Raw genomic sequence first — 22142 nt, forward strand, 5'->3', positions numbered from 1 at the left:
GGATGGGTCCGAGACGTCAAAGCAACGGTCGTCGACAATTCTCATCTCGTCATTGGAAGAGTAAATATATACAGATCTGGTCCGATATTTAGCAATATTCAATGTTTACTCAGCGCAAACAGACACGTGTGTTTGTTTACATTGTACGTGCATGTCATTGTGTGCGTGTGTGTAGGAATTCACTTTCAACTAACTCCTAACTTCATCCCCCCCCCCACACATATATATATATATACACATATATATATATACATGATCCGACGTTAAACTCATATCAAGCAATGCTGAGGCTGCATCTCTGTGTTTGGCCTGTTGTACACGCTCGACACGTCTCTGGTACCGACTGCTGTCACGGGCCGATGAAGCTTCGGTAACCTTCTCATGTCCATGTTTAATTTATATTTCCTTTATTAAATACTGTTCACAAACGAATTTGCAAATAAAATCACTGACCACTTATAAAGTGATCCGCACATACTCTAGTGTACGCCAAATTCGATTCCTTTATATCCCGAGAGATGCGCGACAGCCATTTCTGGCGACGTCGCTTGGATAGCTCCTTCGTGTCATTTCCTTGATGTGTAATGACCGCTGGCAAACCAAAGAATGATTTCTTGTCTCTATCAGCTCTGCTGCCACAACCAAAGACAGCACAAAAGTTCACCACCGATAGGTTATGCGACTCAGCCGTGCATGCCAGTGGCTGTGTGTACTCCAACATGTACTCCAACATGGCCGACAGCTAAACTGTGACGTCACACGAGACCACTCCATAGTGTTATTTGTTGTTGTTGTTGTTTTATGTCCATAGTGCTGCCTGCACCTAAGGACTACGCGGATGAATTCGTTCTTCTGCTTGGCATTAACAGGTTTTTGCCAGGGGTGCAACAAGTCTTTAATGGGGCCGCAATCAGTGTCTAAGACCATGTTCTGTTGTATAGGAGTCCAACATGCAAAAACAAAACAGGCAGCATGTGTATCATTTATAAACGTTTTTTTTAATGTTTTTTTTTCTTTTGTTCTGTTTTGACGATCTACTCTTTCTTTAATTGTCATCTTTGTCATCTTTAACATTATTTTGTACAGTCACTTATCTTTTTCTAGAGTATTCTCATGTATTATAAGTACTTGGTAACCTTGTTTAGATAAGTGCTATACAAACTTAAGTTGTTGTTGATTGTTTTGTTATTATTATTGTAATGGTCAACCAAGAAGTTACCAAGATGGACATGGATTCCATTTTTTAAAATAAATAATGACTGTATCCACTTTTAGTCAATTACACAAAAATCCATTCGATTTTCTGATGAACGATGGTCAAGTATTGAACATTTGTTTTGACAGATGAGGTGTTAAGGCACCACTTTCTGCTATCACAGCTGTTATAATGTGTGACACAATCTCAATGCTTGGAGCCAAAATTGTACAGCTGCCAATTTAACATGTGACCATTTCCAAAGTGTCAGTATAACTACTCCCCCTAATCAGATGTATGAACAGAATGTGTATGTCAAGCAGTTTTATTACATTTTAGAAATAAATAATAGCATTTCTCCCAGCAAAAAATTGTATTCTCACTCGTCGGGATGGTAATGAAAGACATCCACAATACCGTTGTTACTCACAGAAATTATATTTCAAGATATACAACTAAATTTAAGATATATTTAAATCCTTATAAAGAAGCCGTTTTGGCATAAAATAGACTGGATATATAATGTAGATATTTATAATTTATGAACTCATAATTATTAATAAATGAATTCCTCCTATTACAAAGAACATTTCAGATATCCATAACATCGTTATTCCTAGGACAAATTACGTCACATTTGCCATTCATGTGTATATGGATTTCAATTTGAGATATCTAAATCAAAAATGTTTTTATTTTCAACTGAATTATAACTACTAACAATTGGATTGTAGATATCTGAAATGGGAGGTTTTTTTGGGGGTAAGAATTATATTTCAAGTATCCAGAATGTTCACAAATGCAATTGTGAACATTCTGGATACTGAAAATGTAATTTTAATCTGCAAATTGAAAGCCTAACTGATGTGACTGGCAAATGTGACATTATTTTTCTAGGAAGAATCCATGTCTGACATGTTCATTTTGACTAGGAACAATTGAATTACGAACATCTGAAATATATATCCAGTCTAGTTTTTAAATGTTACAATTATGATAACATGTGACAAGTTACAATAAATAGTGTAATGCAGGCACTGGTGTGTGTGATGACAAATATAAATGAACTGTTTGTGCAGTATATATTCCAATGTCTCTCTCTAGTGGTGAAACAGAAGAGCACACAAGACAAACAGCAAAGGTTTGATTTCGGACTTTTAATGTATTTTCACATTGACGCTTTAAAAAGTGATACAACATTGCACATAGGAATACTGCAATCAGAGCTGACTTTTCAAAGTACACATTTGTACAACCTTCAACCAACACAGGTTCTGTCTTCTTGGATATCGACTCATTGAAATACACCAATTGATCAGTTTCAACAAATGAAAAATGCAGTCTGAGTCATGCTTGTTGTTTTAAAAGCCAGACAAGGACTCCACTTGCTAATTAACACGAATGCATTTCTCAAAGAATTTTTGTTAGTTACAACCTACTTTTCCCCATTACGCTTACTATTTCTTATATTAGCTTTGTAATACATTCTTGTGGAGATTGCAGTAAAAACTCCCATTTCAGATATCGACAATCCCACTGTCATACTGAAGTGAGCTATATGGGCATATTACCTCTCTGGACATCCAGAACACATGTCAACAATACATTTGTGGATATCTGCAACTGCATTGTTTATATTCATAATCCTATTCTTTTGTAGAATTGTGGATATCTGAAGTTAAAATTATGACGAGCAACAATTGAATTGTCGTGTCTGAAATGGGATTTTTAATCCTCGTAAGAATTCTGTTACAGATTTCCAGTGTTCAGAAATACAATTGTAGATATCTGAAATTAAAATTAGGTCTAGCAACAATTACAATTGTAGATATCTGAAATGGAAAGCCCAAAACACATGAATTGCAAACATGACAATTTGTCAATGGAAAATAAAAGATAATCCTTTATTAGTCCCGCAGTGGGGAAATTTACAGGATTACAGCAGCATACAGTATCGTGCAAACAAGAGACATCGTAGAAAAACAAGATCAAAACAAGTATATATATATATAAGTAATAAAACAGTAACAAATCCACAATAACTAAAAATATTACATATACAGACAGAATATTTTTTTATTGCAGTGTATTTATAATGTGTTGTCTACTGGGAGCACAGCTGGTTGTGCGGTCAGACAGCGGCAGGAAGGACCTGCGGCGGTACCTCTCCTCCACACACCGGGGGTGACCTCAGCACACGGCTGGCCTTCTTGACAAGTTGATTAAGTCTCTTCCTGTCAGCTGACGGTGCTGCCCCAGCAGACCACTCCATAAAAGATGGCTGATGCCACCAGAGTCGAGGCAGTCACCCCAAAATACCTGTCTCCTCCTCCTCCTCCATGGCTTGCAATAGAATGTGTCAGGTTACAATAAATAGTTTAACACAGGCACAGTATGTATTCCAATGTCTCTCTACTGATGACACAGAAGAGCACACAAGACAAATAGCAAAGGTTTGATTTAAGACTTTTATGCATTTTCACATTGCCGCGTTAAAAAGTGATACATTGTCGATATGAATACTGCAATCAGAGCTGACATTTCAAAGTAAAAAAAGAAGGTAAAATATATACTTGTGTATATATATATATATAGAGATATAAAAAACAAATATCAAAATACCTGATATAGCTGAAAAGTTTCAACTGCATTCAGAGATTTAGCAAGTTAAGAGTTTAATGTGTATACATTTAAAAAAGGTAGCTGGTAAAAAGAACACTCGACACCAAAACATTCAAAAGCAATGTCATTAACACAAACAGCTAGTATAACATATTTAAAGTGTGCACACGCACACACACGTTTTGAAAAATCAAAAGACCTAAAGAACAGCAACGGCTGTCCCTTTGGAAGTGAAACAAACTTGACTCGGATTTGTAGACACTGGCACCCTTTTCTCACAGATAAGGTCTTGGAGGGGATCTACCCTTCTTCTCGTCCATGCTGGAACCTACGATGACAAACCGCAGGAAACAGAAAAACAGGATTACACCTGTATCTGAGAAATCCAGATTCAATTGCATAGTGCGTTGATTGGCTTTAAAAAAATGTCCATCGTGCATGGGGCAAACCATGTTAGAGAAAATGTTAAGCGTCACCCTTTGATGGCTTTGCCGTTGACTTCTCTGACCACTTGTAACCGTCACCCACAGAGTGTCCTATAGTAGGAATAAGGGTTAACATGCATTCTTGTTAGATGGATTACAATAACTTGACTACTATCTGAATTTATTAAGGACAATTAAAACACATTTTAAAAAGACTTCAAAAGTACACACTTCTTTCTTTGTGGGAAACCCGGTTTATGGCCTTCGTCCACTGTTTGGCATCATTAGTGGCTCTCTTCATCAGGCTTGTTGCAGGCTTGTGGGAGATGTGCCTCTTTATGGGTCCCCTGGCACCACCAGCCCTGTCATGGTGACTAGGTCCTGGTCTTAAATTGTTACCATCTCTCCTGATTGGATGATTGCTATTCACTTGCACCTTTGCGTTGCCAGTTGCATTTAATTGCATGGTTGATGTTGGGCCTTTTGTAGGAGGATGTTTTAATGTTGAGGGGTTGCTGTAAGACCGCTGCAGTTTGGGTGGAACCGATTGTTCTCTGGGATCATATGGAAGACTAGAGAAGGCTTCTGACGGAGACAAACCTCTTGTGGAGACAGCACTTTGTCTGAGTTGTGCACCTGTGGCTGACAAGCTGTTGAAGGAGGTGGATGGGCCTTCCTGCATAGGTCTTGAGGTTGCAGGTTTTTGTACATTGGCCCGAATGTTATTCTTTATTCCTTGGTTTCTATTATTTGCAGGTTCGGGTGTGGGGAATTGTACTTTTTTATTTCTGTACAAATGTGCTTTATTCTTTTCACAGGACTTTGCCTTTTTGCTGGATGCCGTGGAGGTCTCTGGAGACAGAGTTCCATCTTTACCCTGTGTGTGGACTACAGGTTCTTTTAAAAGTTTCAAGCGGCCATTGGATCCAGAAGACTCCGCAACATAGCGAGGAATCACAGGATTGAGATTCAAATGAGAGTCTGCCACCTTCCTCACAGACTGGGCCTGCTTCTCTGGCGAGTCTCCAGATGACATTTGTTTTTTTGGAGGTTTTGCGTTCGCAGTTCTACCAAGACGGTCCACGGATTCAATTGGTCTATTTGTAGCAAATAAATCATTACTACTGTCCTCTGATCCTGATGAGAATATTCCTTCTGTAACTGCCTTCATTTTCTTGAAATGGCCATTTTTAACCACTTCATTCGAATGATGTTTATCTACTCTTCTTTTTGACATTGTTTGTCTGTTGGTCTTGTGTAGTACATGCTCAGAGACACCTGTAACTTCAATCGGCGGTCCACTGTGAAACAGGTCAGAGCACGCATCCTCCGTTGCGTCTCTAAACTGTGTGTCATTGCCACTGTCTGAGCCTGAAGAGTGTAACCTGTTCTTTCTTTTTGCCTTCTTTTGATCATCTTCATCCTCTGTGTCAGAGTCTATGATTATTACGTCCTCCCATTTTAAACTCCTAACACGCTTAGCGCAGCGGGCTTCGGCTTGAAACGGCTGTCTAGGTTTTTGCATACTGCGCAACTTGTCCACACCCCTCGCTTGGACTTTTCGCACATTTGTAACCTCATTGCCCTCACCCTCTTTTTCAGACGTAGAATCATCTGTCTCTAAGGGCACAGGTGCTGAGCGTCTAGTCAACATCTCCCTGGACACTGTCAAAAAGTTGCGTTCTAATGCAGATGAGTAATCACAACTGTCTTCCGTTTCACAACTGTCTTCCGTTTCACAGCCGTCTACAGACACTCTTCTCTTCTGAAGTGTCTGTACATCTCCCTCAGAGTCTATTTCATGTTCAAGGGGGCTAATGCCTAATACCGCCTCAATCATATTTTCACAATGCACAGCTTGCAGAAAGCACTCCTGTGTGTCAAACACCAGCACCGGGGGAAAAGCAGTAGCTAGCGCAAGATTTGAAAATGGGCAGTGTGTTGGACTTGTGCCACACAGTCTTTCTTGGCCTCCTGCTTCCCCACCTTCTGAGACAATCATTTCTGGGCTATCCTGGTCTTCATCTTCTGGTTCATATTTAAGGTTGAAAATGCTTATAGGTATGACTAAATAGTCGTCACCATCCACCTCATCATCAGTCTCAACTTCATTGTTCAAAACAGAGGAAGGACTACATGAAACAGAGGGGTTTACAGCCTTAGACTCAGTCTGACTTTCTGCTTCACTTATATCTTCATACGGTTGACACGCAGGACTGTTAACTTCCCCATGCTCTGTGTTTGGTAGTTCTGTGGCCAGCTGTGACATGTCATCGTCTGAAACGTCTTCATACTGTGGATGTGCTTCCTCAACCTTGCTTTCACATAGCGGAGCATGCTTTTGTAACTTGTTTGCAGGTACCATGCTTAAATTACTTTGTGAATGCGCAGAACCAGTGTCCTCCCTCGCACATTCACGATTTTTTTGGCTGCTCTGCCATTCACTTTGCTTTGTAGGAATTGATAGTATATTATGGATCAGAATTTCCCCAACTGAAGAATTTAACTCTGAATGTGCAGTTGCTTCCTTACGGGTAACCCCGCGATGTTGTGGATCCTCAATACTTTTCTTTTTTTTTGCATTTCGATTTTCAATGAGTGATGAGAATCCAAATGTTTTGTTTCCAGACGCCACTGAACTTGACTTAGTTTGAGGATCCTCTGAGACATCAGCCATACCTTGCGCACTGTCCAATCCTACTGTCTCCACAGTTTTAAGGGCTGCATCTTCTTTCTCCCTCTCTGTCATGTGGTTGAGAGCCCACGAAACATCAGGCACTTGGTCTATGTCATCCAAATTCTTGTTGCTGTATAACAAATAAGACTTGTATTGTTCTTGTGACAAGCTGTGGTTGAGCATTAAAGTGGGTTGCTTCTCCCTCATGTCATCCCAGGTCACTCCAGGCACTGCTGTGATAACCCTTGGACTCTCATCTTCATTCTTTGTACAAGTGTCAGCAACTTTCAGCATTATTTGTGGATATTCTGTGGATGCAAAGAGATTAACGTTATCTATATTCGCATTCCAATATTGTTGCAGTATGACTTTAGAAACGTTATCTGTCTTGGCAATGCTGTCTACAGTCTCTAGACTGGCAATGAGCTCATTTAGTGCAGTTGGTGAATAATAAAGAGTGCTCATGCCATTCTTTAAGTACTTATCACACCATTTACTACGGAAACTTTCATCATTGTTTCTGATAAATGTATCTTCACAGTCATCCGAATAAACAAGTTTGCAATGGCTATTAGCAGGCATAGATATATCCAAATGTTTTTTTACTGACAAATCAAAAACTACCAATGCACTCTTTTCTACAGATACATTTTTAGGAGAATGTTTTGAGTTTTCTACAGCAGTGTCTAGTATACCTGTTGAATGTTTCTCTGAAGCAGATGTAGCACAATCACGTGTCTCGTTAAACTGGGGCATCAACTCAGTATTTGCTTTGCCGCTTTTTGAACTGTCTTCAAGTGGTTGTCCAACTGCAGCATAGTACTCTATCGCAGCACAGTTGAGACTCTGCCTCTCCAAATCTTCTTTAGAGGCAGAGGTTGTGGGGAGATGGGACTGCAGTGTGGAGTCCCTGCCCAACTCCTTATTGGCATGTCTATCATTTCTGTTTTTTTTAGTTAAACAGTCGCGAAAATATGCAAGCTTTTCTGCAATAAAGGCATGTATTTCGACTGGTGTAGGCGGTTCCGTTTCTCCAACTGACAAGACTTTGTCTGTGGATGGCTGACGGCTGAGAGAAGGAAAGGAGACCTGCTGCTGATGGGCAGTGGAAGGAGTTCCTCCTGAATGATGTAGGTGTCGTCTTCTAGTCTGTCCACAGTTTAGAGCAGCTGGTGAACCTTTAACTTGTAGACCTTTACGGTGTCTTCTGCCTGAAACATGAGTAACGGTATTGAGCGCCATGTTTGCATTAGTTTCCTCTGATGAAGAAGACGTGGAGGTAAAGGATTTGGATGAGTCTCCTTTCAGTAAGTCAAACAGCAATGGAGAACGTTTCTGCACAGGACACTGAACCGTTTGAGGAATTGTCTGTGCTACTTCAAGGCTGTCTCCCTGAAGTGCTGCAGAATTGCTACCATTGGAAAAATGTTTTCTTTGCTGCAGTCCAGTATTCTTGTCCAAATCCGACTCTTTCAGAAAACCATTAACTGATGTCCCAAAATGACTGCCGTGCTGTGCAGAGATGTGTGCTGATGAATAAAAGTCAGCTGATGAATACAACTTAGTCGTTGTATTAGTCCATATGGGGGGCTGGGATCCAGTGCTTACTGTACTTACCAGTGACTCCTGTTGGTGGTGGAGTCCCTGTGAATTTTGTTGTGATTGTCTATAGCTTTTCTGCAACAGAGCAGGCCCGTGAACCACTCCAAGCTCCCCGGGATATTGAGAGGCTACCATGTTATGTATTTCATTCTCAGGGTGAACCACTGGTACAGGTGTAACATTGATGGCCTGAGGTGATGACTGAGCACCAACGTTACTCCTGTGTTGGAATGCAGAATAGAATCCTCCTAGGCTGTGTGGACATCCAGATTGCATCGCATGTAGAGCAATCTTTCAAGTGATGACTTCAGTTCGCTTCTCAAATCTAGGAAACAAACAGAAGGAAAATTAGTGATTGGTTGGAGTCACATCACTACAATATAGGCCTTTTCCACTGTGGGAACCCGACAACACAGCCAAACGCTACATTGCAATATTTTTTCGATTGAAGAATAACAAAAATCTCTGAATGATTTATCCAGCACTACGTTCTCTACCACATTCTATACAGTCCCTCTCACTGCCTTCGCATTCAGGAGCAAATCAAGTCGTGAGAGGTTTATTTTAACAGCACAGTGCAGAAAGTAGTCCAGCATCAACCTCGTCCCGAGGAGAAAACCCAGCTCTGGAGAGCTGGTCGGCAATGTGGGAACTAATCTGGTGCCAGTCTTGTGTACTCCATTTACTCCATTCTGTCCACCTCCTACTGCTGGTGGGGCCCATGTGAGAGTCCCATCCCATGTAAATCCATCCATCCATCTATTATTTGTAACCTCTGTAATATGTAACTGCTTATCCTTTGCAGGATCGTGGGGGCCTGGAACCTATCCCAGCTGACATTGGGCAAGAGGACGGACACATCGTGGAGAGGTCTCCAGTCAATAACAGAGCTAATATAGAGAAAGACAACATTTACAATCACATACAACTGCAGTTCACCAAGGTTGGGGTTTAGGCATTTAAATACTCGGCAGTCCACTATCTTAATAATCTCTCTGCTGCACCTCCAATACCAGGAAACCCCATTGTTATTGTAGAGCTATTTTATATCCTGTATATACATGTTAGGATTGATAACATTGTACGGCGTATTATAGCAGCTTATGTGCATTCTCAACGAAACGCAAATGTATTTTTTCAATTTGTTGTAATGCGAGCTTTGTGTGACCAGATGCACCCTATTTGAACAGATGTGTTTGGTTGACCCAGGGCTCAGCCCTGATAAATATTGACTTATGCTGCATTCACACCGGTCGCGTAGATTTTTTGTCGCGCGTCGAGATTACATACAAAGTCTATGCACAGACGCGATGAGACTGGCGCGCCGTGATTTTGCGGCGCGTTGGACGCGTTATTGCAGTGGACGCGTTGGACGCCGCAAAATCGCCAACGCGCGAGTTAAAAATTTTCAACTTCAGCGACATAATCGCGTGACGCTGTGGCGCGATAGCCTATCAGCGTTGAGTTGCTCCCCCTGTCATCACTGGCTTCCTGCCGTTGTTGAATCAGGGAATAAATCCTGTAGCCGTCTGTGTTCACCCAGAGCTCTACGATACCTCATATCAATAGAGACCGGACCAAACTCTGTGTATACATGTGTGTGTGTAAACCATACGGTACAAACAATGAATAGACGCTGCCGTATTTACGTCTACGTGACGTTATTGAGTGCTGGTGGAGCTGCTACGATGTTAGCATAGCCTAGCACCGATCCATCAGAGCTCCATTGAGAAGACCAGTAACCTACAAATCAGCATCATTACGTAGTTATTTCGGAGTCCCTTTTTGTCGGAGAAGACAAGTACAAATCGGCATCATTACGGAGTTATTTCGGAGTCCCTTTTTGTCGGTTTATTGCCGTTGAATCACAGCCAAATCAGTTTATTTTGTGTTCCTACAGCTGTAGTAAACAGCGACCGGTGGCTTGCTAGACAGTGAATACAGCTCGATACAATCCACGGAGCTTCTCTGAACAATATTATGAACCAGACATGACGGCGTTTGGCATTCCGATGTTTGAGGGACTTCCACAACACGTACAAAGCAGCAATTGTCCTTATTCCTTTCACGGTTGACAGCGGAAATAAATGGCGGCCAGGTGAACGGCTTCCAGGACGATAAACCACGCCCCCTCTCCGGCGCTACGAGATTTTGCGGCGTTTGGTGTGAACATGACCGGCGGCGCGTTGGACGCGATTGTGCAGTGCGTTGGACGCGATTTTGCAGTGCGTCAAAAAATTAACGCGACCGGTGTGAACGCATTAGGTCTGGGATGCCAGGGTTCCCCATTTCTCTATCTGACCTTTAGGTTGAAACATATGGTCCAATGTATGGATGGGAAGCCAGACAATAATGTATGCAAGCTATATTTTTCCTCCCATGATTCATGGCCAATAAAGAATTCTGAAAAGTTGATCTTCGACTCAAACCTCATCTGTGACCAGTCTTTTCAAAGAAAATCAACTACCACATTATCCACAATGTTGTGTAGGCAAACGTCTTTAAAAGGGAGGCAGATTATGGGCCAAAATTTATTTCTTTGACCTATCCGATTTGGATGGAAGTTTTGTTGGGCTTTACCGAATAGTTCAAAGCATTCATAACGTTTACATTAAAATTGTAAATCAACATGCGAATGCTGCGCACCATTTATTTTGTATGTCTATTTCATTCCGGTATTTCCACACATAACGACAGATGACGTTAAGATAACCAGTACCAATTATTAACAGATTTAGAAGTGATTAACCATGTACTATTTGTAGAATTACGTTCCAGTGGTAGCTGGGTAGAATTGTTTCCGGCTGAACATTGTTTTTATCCGACAAAATATTGTGCTTCAATCTATTTGAAACACTTCCGCAGAAATAGTCACCAAAACACTGAATGAATCCCCTTTTTCTAATTATATAAGCCATTGCTTCCTGAAGACAAATAACTGGATAGCCTTTACAGTAATGACACAAATAGTAGCCTACAATTTGTGCCTACCGATCACTCAAAGCACTTTAACACGACATGTCAACATTCACACCCATTCATACACTGATGGCAAAATGGGGGGGACAGAGGTATTTGGCTGCTGAGCCGGCAGCGGTGTAAGACGTCTGTGTGAAAAGGGACAGTCGGCACGGAGGAATGCCTACCCTATTGTGTCAGAACATCACGCCTCTCTTGCTCCCGTGATGCCGGCATGTTCTCTGAAATCACAGCTCTTATTTTTACTTTTCAAGCAAACTTATGTAATGTCATCAAACCTACATGTGCTACTAATGTTATGGGACTTGGGGGTTGTTTTCAAAGCATTTCCACAACATAATCAAAATACTCTGGTCCTTAAACTACCATGTCAACGTTAATATTAGTGATGTGTCCTGTGTCGAGGCTTCGAAGCGTGTCGAGTTTTTGTAAAGCGCGTATCGAGGCTTGTGTTGATGACGTATGTGGTGGCGTTCGAAGCCTCGCGAGCCGGCCGTACCACGTGACTGATTCAGGAATGGTTCTCTGGTTTGGCGTGCGATTCGAAATATAAGGGGCAGCGAAACTGGACCCCACCCCACACACATTTTGTGGACTTGGGACTTTGTCGTTTGTTTGCAATCTATTCGAGCATCACAAACATCATTTATTAAATTCAAAGCTTCACACACTAAAGCCATGGTGTCATAATCACTCTGCCTGTTTTACATTTATTGTCCACTTGATGGCACAGTAGAGCAAATGAAGCCCATGAGTGAACCTTCAATGTTTCATGAAGCTTCATCTCGCCATCACTAGTTAATATTACCCTGAACATAACTTTCAGATAGCCATGTTATCTTGTTTGGAGAGCCATGATAGATAGCGGGGTAGTTCATTGTCAGCCAAAAGATAATAGGAAAATGTTCAAAGAATTTTCCAGGACAAAACTAGATTTTCCAGAACATTTTACTTTCTCTCGCATTTTCCATGTTTTCAATGTCTGTTTTCTAGGAAGAATGGGAACCCTGACATTGTCCCCCATTGTATATTCATCATTAAAAATGGGTGAAATCTGGCAACCAATAAATCAAAACTCAATGACAAACCCTGGTTTACAGCAGAACTCAGAAAGCTAAGGCTGCAGAAAGATCAGGCATTCAGGAGTGGGGACAAGGACTTGTACAAAGAGGCAAAATACATGTTTAGCCAGGCGCTGAGAAACGCCAGATGTGTTGTACCAAGTCTCGTGTGATAGGCATAACAATACTTTAGGGCCCCCAATACAAACGGTGCTGTAATTTCCTGGGGGGGCCTCACACACACACGTCACCATCATTTATCTCATCTGTCAAATCACTGAGATACGATTGGATGGGCGGCACCCAATCACGAGCCCCTGATGTAAAGACAACACTTTTAGTGAAACATTACAACACATGTTCCTGCAATTTATCCCACAAATCATAAAGAATCAGTCTGACATGGGCAGTGGTCTTGGCCCCTATGAAGACATCTTCTCTGAGGGACCCTCTGTCGTCCCCATTAAGCTGTTGCACCATTGCCACCTCATCCGAGATAAAACAGAATTGCCGCACATCGTAATGATTGCTGAACATCAGCTATGTAAATCTGTCTGGTTCAGTGATCAGCGATCAAGAGGACACTCATGTAAACCTGCCTCACAAAGCATTTAGGAGTCCTGACTGCCTTGTTGACACAGACTTTGTAAAGATGATGCCCTTTTCACAGTCATGTATTTGAGCTGCTCTCCTCAGGGAGCCAGAAGCTTCTGGCCTACATTGGAGAAATGTTTCAACATAATCCCATAACAATGTGTCTTGTTGGGAAAATGCCACACTAGGATACATGTTTTCAACCGCCTTTTGACGCGAGACCCAAATCTGTCCATCACGGTCACTGTCCGTACATTCACTCGTGCACACTTGCTGCACTGCGGGAACATGAGTTTACCTATAGACCTGTAGGGTACGACAGGATGGAACAAGCCCTTTAGTGGGAACACAGTAGACTTCACAAACTCAAAATAATTATCAATAGAATCAAAATCCTTGTGGATAATCTGTGGGTCTCCAACTGGATACTGTTCTGTTGCCTGAATGGTCGGATACATACTTGTAGAGTCTGATTTTTCTCCGTTTCGTCCATAAACGTCCCCCCCTCCCCAGTGACGACTCTCTATTCTGGAGAGTGACGTCAACAGGCTTTTTAAAAAAACAGAACCCCTGCAAAGCAGCCGGCCCGGACTCTCTCCCCCTCCACCCTGAAGCATTGTGCTGATCAGTCCCTAAAAAAACAAACAAGGACTGTCCCTAAAAAAACAAGGATCACAGGACTTAGTGACCACAAGCCCGTCGCCCTGACCTCTGTGGTCATGAAGTCTTTTGAGCGCCTTGTCCTGTCCCATCTAAAAACCCTCACCGACCCACTCCTGGACCCCCTGCAGTTCGCTTACAGAGCCAACAGATCTGTGGATGACGCAGTCAACTTGGCCCTTCACTTCATCCTCCAGCATCTGGACTACCCAGGAACCTACGCCAGGATCCTGTTTGTGGACTTCAGCTCTGCCTTCAGCACTATCATCCCGTCTGCTGCATAAGCTCTTCCAGCTGCACATGCCCGACTCCACCTGCAAGTGGATCACAGACTTCCTGTCTGACAGGAAGCAGCACGTGAAGCTAGGAAAACACGTCTCAGCCTCCAGGACCATCAGTAGCAGCTCTCCCCAAGGCTGCATTCTTTCCCCTCTTGTCTTCTCCCTGTAGACCAACAGCTGCACCTCCAGTCACCAGTCCGTCAAGCTCCTGAAGTTCGCGGATGACACCACCCTCATTGGACTCATCTCTAGGGTTGGGTACCAAAAACCGGTGCCGGTATACGACCGGTATCTACCAGATCGAAATGCAACGCAGATTTCGGTGCCCGAGCAGATTGAAATACTTTTTTTCACTACTCTGATGACTCAGTCCTAGGTTACCTCGTCCTAGGACCGATGCTAACGATAGCATCGGTCCTCCGCTCCTCTCTCATAATATTATTACAACCGGACGAGCAGTGCGCGCTTAGAAACAAACCCCTCCATCATTCTGACGAAGCTTCGGGCCATGATTTGAAAAAAACAAAAAACGAGAACGTGATCTGTCAAACGGCTGGCAGGCTACAGACTTCCTCCATCGACATCCAGGTACTTGGCGCTGCCGCTCATAAGCACAACACAGGCACTGGAAACTTTCTTCTTCTTTGAGGTGTAGTGGCGGTTGGCAAACGACGAATTTGCGCATTAGCGCCACCAACTGGTTAAATAAAATAAGTCAGGAGAGGCAAATATGCTCATATTTCTGCAAAATAATTGCTGAAGTTTGAAGCTGTAGTGTGCGTACAGAGTGTGTGTTTTGTATTATTTATATTTATTTAAGTATACTGTTAACAGTTAATATATTGTTCAATTTGAAGAAAAAAAGTATCTGTTCAGGCACCGGTATTGTTTTAAAAGTATCGTTTTAGCACCGGTATCGTAAAAAACCCAAACGATACCCAACCCTACTCACCTCTGGTGGGGATGAGTCCGCCTACAGGTGGGGGACTGACCATCTGGTGACCGACCTGGTGCGGTCTGAACAACCTAGAGCTCAACGCTCTAAAGACAGTGGAGATGGTTGTGGATTTCAGGAAGAACGCAGCCCCACCTGCCCCTATCACCCTGTGTGACTCCCCCGTCGATGCGGTGGAGTCCTTCCATTTCCTGGGCTCCATCATATCCCAGGACCTCAAGTGGGAGCTGTACATCAGCTCCATCACTAAAAAGGCTCAGCAGAGGATGTGCTGAGGCAACTGAAGAAATTCAACCTGCCAAAGACAATGATGGTGCACTTCTACACAGCCATCATTGAGTCCATCCTCTGCTTCTCCATCACGGTCTGGTACGCTGCAGCCATCGCCAAGGACAAGGGCAGGCTGCAGCGCATCATTCGCTCAGCCGAGAGGGTGATTGGCTGCAATCTGCCGTCGCGCCAAGACTTGTTCGTTTCAAGAACCCTGAAGCGAGCAAGAAAGATTGCAGCCGACCCCTCTCACCCTGGACACAAACTGTTCGAGCCCCTTCCATCTGGTAGGAGGCGGAGGTCCATCAGGACCAAGACCTCACGCCACACAAACATCTTCTTCCCGGCCGCAGTCGGGCTCATTAACAGAGCCCGTGTCCCCCACTGACTCCGTCATCCCCAGGACAATTCCCTTCCCTCCCTACTACTCCCCTGCACATCACTTCACATCATAAATACACTTGTCACTTTACATTACATTACACTTGTTTACAGTCCTGTTATCTGTTTGTCATGCACTTTATTTTATATTCTATTATAAATTTTAATATGTTTCTATTTTTTGCACTGTTTATTGTTCAATGTTATTGTCTAATGTTACACCTGCCATGACAAATTCCTTGTATGTTACATACATTGGCAATAAACAGTTCTGATTCATAATGACGAACGTTAACAGTCGACAGTTTCGCATGCCATGAAGACGGTGTAGACATCTTAACGCTGATTGGCCAAGACTCGACACATCAAAGACGTTTTATTGCGAAGACCACGACATCACCCTTTCTCCTTGTCTCACGCCAATGTGATTAACAACCCCCCCCCCCAAAAAAATTCTACGGATCTACACAATTCACGTGGATGACATTTTGATTCAAAATGGGAAATTTCGCCGAAAAGTGAATAATTTTGCAGGTATGTTAAATGCTACACAGTTCAACTCGCTCACTCAGTACGCGCCAATGCTAGTCATCTGCATTTTACCATAGCAAACCTCAAAGACCTTGGACACAGATTAAAGTCAACCTGATTAAATCTGTAGGGAGTTTGTTTAAGTATACCACCTGCAAAAGGCAAAAAATGTCCAAAACATTGCTGATGAACCAGTGCAAGGGGCATTGTTATGAGGAAGTACTATGTCCTAATTGAAAGCATACTGTATCCAATAGTATGCCATTTGGAAGAGCAGCAGTAGTAACCTACTAAAAAGGTAAAAAGATAAAGTTTGCAATTTGGAACGCAGATATATCTTCACCATTTCTGACACATGTGCTAAGTTAAATTGGACATTAGGAGACATTGGTAGTCTCCACACAGCTGTGTTTAATTCCAGAGAAACCAGAACATCTGTTGAGGTTGACTTGTAAAAATGCTAAAGACAACCAATTCAGATATTTGATTAACTTCACATTGTTGAAGAGGGCTTGGTGCAGTTTTCAATATCTATAGCCGGAACAACTGCTGTCACTCTTCAACAGGCAGCTGAATATATTGTTCGCCGCTAGGGGTGCTATGGTTGGAGCTAGTTGTCTAGAGTGTATTGAGAGGGACCCTTAATCATGGTTATAACAATTAATAACTCACAACTAACGATCTTTAACAGGGCAAAATACCACGACACAACATTTTGTGACAAATAAACAATTTGTACTTTTATAAAGTTACACCGCTGAACGGCATGCTGGGTACAGCTCGATAGCTAGCCTGGTAGCACAACAGTCTGTTAACACCTGGGAGAGGCTCCATCGCTACAGTAACGTTAGATTAAAGAACAGAAAGGAGCGATGCAGGATGAACAAAAACAGACCGGAGATGCACCAATAGAGTCTGGGCCAAAGAGAGGAGCTGGGTCTGCTGTTTGGAAGTTTTTTGCTTTTAAAAAATTCGACGTCCATTACTCCATCACCTCAGCAGAATGTGTTGGAATACCAAGAGTGTGATGACGGTCGTCAACCAGTAACATTAACGCGAGTGAAACAGTGAAGCCAAAGGGTCAGACATCGCTTGAAGAGGCATTTGCTCGAGGCACTGCATATGACAAGAAAAGCAAGCGGTGGAGCGACATTACGAATGCAATAACATCCACTATGCAAGGACATGATCCCGCTACAGACAGTTGAGAAAGACGGGCTCAGAGCAATGATTAAAACACTGGATTCAAGGTATGTCTTCCCGGGGCGAAAATACTTCAGCCAAATTGCTATCCCAACATTATACGAAACAAACAAGCAAACATGTATAGCGATGTCATCTAAAAGTTCACTTTTTATGAGTTAGCCCCTGCAGAAAGCTGAACAGCTGTAAGTGTCATCCAAGCTCACGGTCGTTTATGGCCGGCTTGGAGCGTTTGTTGGTTTGTCTTACTGTAAAATGTGTGCGTTTGCTATCCGTAGCGTGCCGTGGTGTAGTTATCCTGCAACTTACCACAGAGGCTGAGCGAGTCTCCTCTTGGGGGAGACTCGCTCAGCCTCTTTTTAAGTTTTTGTATTCCGCCAAAAAGGAAAAATGAAGAAAAGAAAAATGTAGTTTCCACTCGTCTCATTTAATCCAATTCAGAGTATATTTATTTTGGTTCCAAGACAAAGAAAAAGTAAATCCACAAAAAAATGTAAAAAGGGAAGGAAAAAAACCCTTAATCCATTGAGTAAGTATTTACAAAGTCCGGAGATTTGTAAATCCAACAAAGAGTACGACATTGTAGTCTTCGCCACACAACTGCCTTGATGTTCTAAAATCAAGGGTTTTTATAGCCAGCTCCGCGGACCAGAGTCCAGCCCCCACGTGCCTGCCTCGTGAGACATGCCTGGGCACTGCACCCCCCGGGTACGCAGTGTTGCCAACTCGCTAAATGACGTCATTGCCTAATTGTAAAAAGTGAGTAAAAACACCCTAAATATGTTTAGAACTACAAATGAACTTTCTTCTGTTGATTCTTGTTTTGTTTGCCATTGAAATAAGTTATCACTTCTTATGGACCCCAGGAGTTTCTGTTTTAAAAGACCCGTCTGCCCCGACTGCAGCTGGGACTGCTGCACGAGGCTACTGTGAGACTGACCGCCGGTGAGTGCTTTGGGATGGCGGAGTGGCTCAAGACAGCTCCCGCTGCTCATTGACAGTAACTGCAGAACGATACATGCTTTCAAGTCAGAGTCTCCAAAACACCAGAAAAGTCTGCAATAACACCAGAAAAAGTCACAGATTTGGCAAGAAAGTCGGCAAGTTGGCAACACTACGAGTACGCACCGATAACAGGCAATGTGGATAAATTATGTAAAACCAAGCCATTGAAAGCAGATTTGTGTAGAATGCACATCAATAGGCACATAGATAAAAAGACATCAGCATACATCACATGATGAACAGATCATACAGTGAGCTTCGTCCATCTACACGCGGTAGATTAACAAATGCGTGTGTGTGTGTGTGTGGCGGTATATGAAAAATTCATATCGTATAGGAAAATAAAACCGGTATACCGGTTTACCGCCCAGCCCTAGTCTGCGGTGAGAACTGATTACAGGCGATGCTGAAATGTTGTTTGAAAACTCAGTTTACGTTTGAAAACGGAGTAGTATGGATGTAGCCACCAAAACATACACAATTATAATATATTGTATAGTTTTGAATGCACCAAACATCATTGCAAATCCTACACATTGTATTTACAGCATGTATACATTAGGTGTGGAAATTTCTTGAATCTAAGATGCATCGCGATCATGCAGCAACCTCCGGTTCTGCCGAGTGAAGCCAATACGGAAGTCTCTTAAAACTTGCATTCTCTCTGCTGACCAGCAGGGGCGGATCTGCCGGTTGCAAAAATAATTCAGATTGTATAGAAGTCTATGAGAAAATAAGGGGTGATGGTGGGTCCCGCAGCCAGAGCAGTTGAGAACCACTGAACTAGACCATAAAGCAGGGTATGCTTTAGGGCGGGCTTACAGTGATTGGCAGTCCACTGCCACTATCAGAGCTGTATACAGCATCGCTACTTCACTCCTCTGCATTACAAATATGGTCACTTCTGTTCACTGGTTGCGAAAAAAACAACATGGCGGCTTGAGGCTTCATAACTGCAGTCATGAGAATGAGTATTGTGTGAAGGTAAATTATAACGTTATCATGATGTGTTCACATGTGATCTCGTAAAATGTAGTGTTTTTTGAATAAATCCAGTTGTTTGAAGGAGATGTTTCACAACAATATAAATAGATATTAGAGATGAATTATGACCCTGTCTACACTAGCTCTAACAGTTTATTAAAACTACTGACAATGTTTCTTTCATTAAAAATACAATCTTTTATTTCCTTATTTGAATTCTGTTTTTAGGAAGAAAAAACCCCACTATAAATTACTATAACAAAGTGAAAAGATGGCATTTTGAATTTTTGATAGTTTACACTGACTTCAGAAAAGGCAAAAAGTATTTTTGACCAGCCGTTATAATCAAACAACAACGGGATCTGTATCTGCCAATATGGCTCATCAATGATCTGCAATTAGTATCAGCGGCAAAAAAAACGCGACCAGGGATCTAAAAGTTGTATTTGCTCCGATCCGATCTGTGAGCGTTATGATCCGTTGCACCAGTAAGTATTACTAACCGTTTTGGAAAGTCCCTTCATTTCCTGCCTGCACTAAAGCACCACTCAGTCTCTCCCTGCCTGCACTTTCATTGTATCTCACTCCCCACCAGCTTCCTCTTCTTTTTGTAACACGGTAACAGTCAAATAAATAAGTCTATAAAGTACTACGCAGTTATGTAAACTCGCCTCACGCGCTGTGCTTTTTATACTTGTTTTTTTGCACCAGAAGCTGTGCGTCCCGTACATAGGAGAGGGCGTGGTGTTGTTAGACCGCGATCCACAACACCCACGGCGGCGAGCGGCGCAATAACACCGTTGGTGATTACGATGCACTCGCGTGAACGCCATCGTCCGAAATCACGGAGATAACGGCAACGAACAACGTGGTTTACGGTTGGACACATTTAAAAGAAAAGGTTCAGGGAAAAATGCATTCAAAATAGAAAACGTCGACGTTACCTTGTCATCACATGTCACCTAACGTAACGCATTTTCTCCGCGCTCCCTCAAAAACCTAAAGCTAGAAAGGCCCTCAGCCAAAGGAGCCCCTGTGGCGGTTGTCCATGCACGTCCACGGGTCCCAAGTAGAGAAGCTGGGGGCTGAATTTCCTCGAGGTTAGTCCCACTGAAGCCGCAGTCTTCGTGTGCTGCTGCAGCACGCCACTCTGAGAAAGTTTCCCTGGTAGTCTCCGAGTTTAGAAAGGAGGAGAGCCAACCGACGGACAGTATATATTACGCACAGCGTGGGCTCTGATTGGTGGGTTGAAAAGGGGCGGGTATGATTGCGTGTCAAAAAAAAGAAGAAGCTTGTAGTAGAAAAACATGTCGCAGGAGACAGAAATCACAAAGCAGATACTTTTGTTGCAAGTTACAAAAACCGAGTTAGTATATGGAGCGAGTGGAAAATCCACTGAAATACATGTTTTTTATTCAGACCAGAATCCAGATCACACTGAACGTGGTACTGTGTGTGTGTCTGCTGTCTCAAGGGTGTCTTTTCTCACTCATGTTTTCAAGCGTTCTCATTTTGGCAACAACAAGGCTCACTGTCCTGTCAGAGGGCTTTACATTCTAACTAGAGTGATTGTATGAGACACTGTTATTTAAGAGGATATGAAAAATACTACAATATATTGTAATATTTGAAATTAGACAACTCAAATAAAGATTGTTCACATAATGTACTCTCCGTTGTTATTATTATTGTATCAAATGTTTGACTCTTAACTCTGTGAGCTGAATGACATGCTAAAGTGAAGTGCACATACAATTGCAACATGTCTTATATTTGAAGAGGCAAGTCAAAAAAGCTTGGTTCATTTTTAAGAAATAAAGACCCACTACACGTGACAAATTAAGTGAATTGCTTTCCAAGGCATTGTGGGATAAGGTGATTAGGTGCCTTTTATATGCTGGCACTGATTGGGGGGAGGAACCTAGCCTGAGGGCTGCGTTCACAACCCTACACTTCCTTCTCTGGGGAGCATTCTCCACTACATCTGCATGAGTTTCTTTAGAACAAAGAAATGAGCAGAGCACACAACTGATTTATGCACACATTACAGTGGCTTATAGACACACACTGATACTGTAGCACTTCCTGTTACTCCCCATTACTGGGTTCTTCGTGTTTTTTCCACTGATGGGATTTTCTGGCATTATGTCAATCAAATACAGTTAAGCAATGGTCGTATTTCTGCCGCGTGTGATGCAAGTTGTGTCAAGAGTAGGGCAGGATAGTCTGTTCTCTTTGTTTTCCTAAAGGGGAGTATCGAGGACGGGATGCTCACTCTTTGGAGGTCACTGTGCTCTTTGTCAACATGTTCTCTTCCTTGTATTATAATCAGTGAACGTTGTGTTAGATCCGGGGGTTCACGGGCCCGATACGGGGAACTATTTACTCAGCTCTCTATTAAAAGATTGGCAAGCGACTTCCGGTTTAGCGAATGACGGAGTAGGCAGCTCGTCGGAAGGGCTCTGTCACTATTTTACATTTATTTGGCATTTGCTTTAATAATTACCCACCTGAAACTTGGAGAACCAGCTTCTAAAATCTATTCCTGCTAGGGTGTACGCTGTATTCAGTTCAGCATGGGCAAGCCCAACACAGCCAGAGGAGGTAAAAAACCCGAAAGCGAGAGCGAGGAAAGACTTGATGGCGGCCTAGCATCAGACCTAGCTAGCGGCGACGCCACACATGGTGGCGGCAATAACCCAGCGCTGTCCCTCGCT

The 22142-nt window shown here is 42.7% G+C and overlaps 1 long non-coding RNA gene across 2 annotated transcripts; it reads right to left on the bottom strand.

Annotated features, from left to right (window-relative positions):
- Positions 1-2378: 2378 nt before the first annotated feature.
- Positions 2379-20558, bottom strand: LOC306795884. 2 transcript variants are annotated; one of them, XR_013773015.1, is made up of 5 exons: positions 20370-20558; positions 7615-8846; positions 4474-7227; positions 4294-4353; positions 2379-4145 (listed from the first exon to the last, which is right to left on the bottom strand). It is a non-coding gene; the product is annotated as an uncharacterized lncRNA (long non-coding RNA). The 2 variants fall into 2 exon arrangements; XR_013773016.1 differs by having other exon boundaries at positions 4474-8846.
- Positions 20559-22142: the final 1584 nt, after the last annotated feature.

Source organism: Melanostigma gelatinosum (assembly GCF_949748355.1).
Source record: "Melanostigma gelatinosum genome assembly, chromosome: 22".
NCBI classification, from domain to species: Eukaryota; Metazoa; Chordata; class Actinopteri; order Perciformes; family Zoarcidae; genus Melanostigma; species Melanostigma gelatinosum.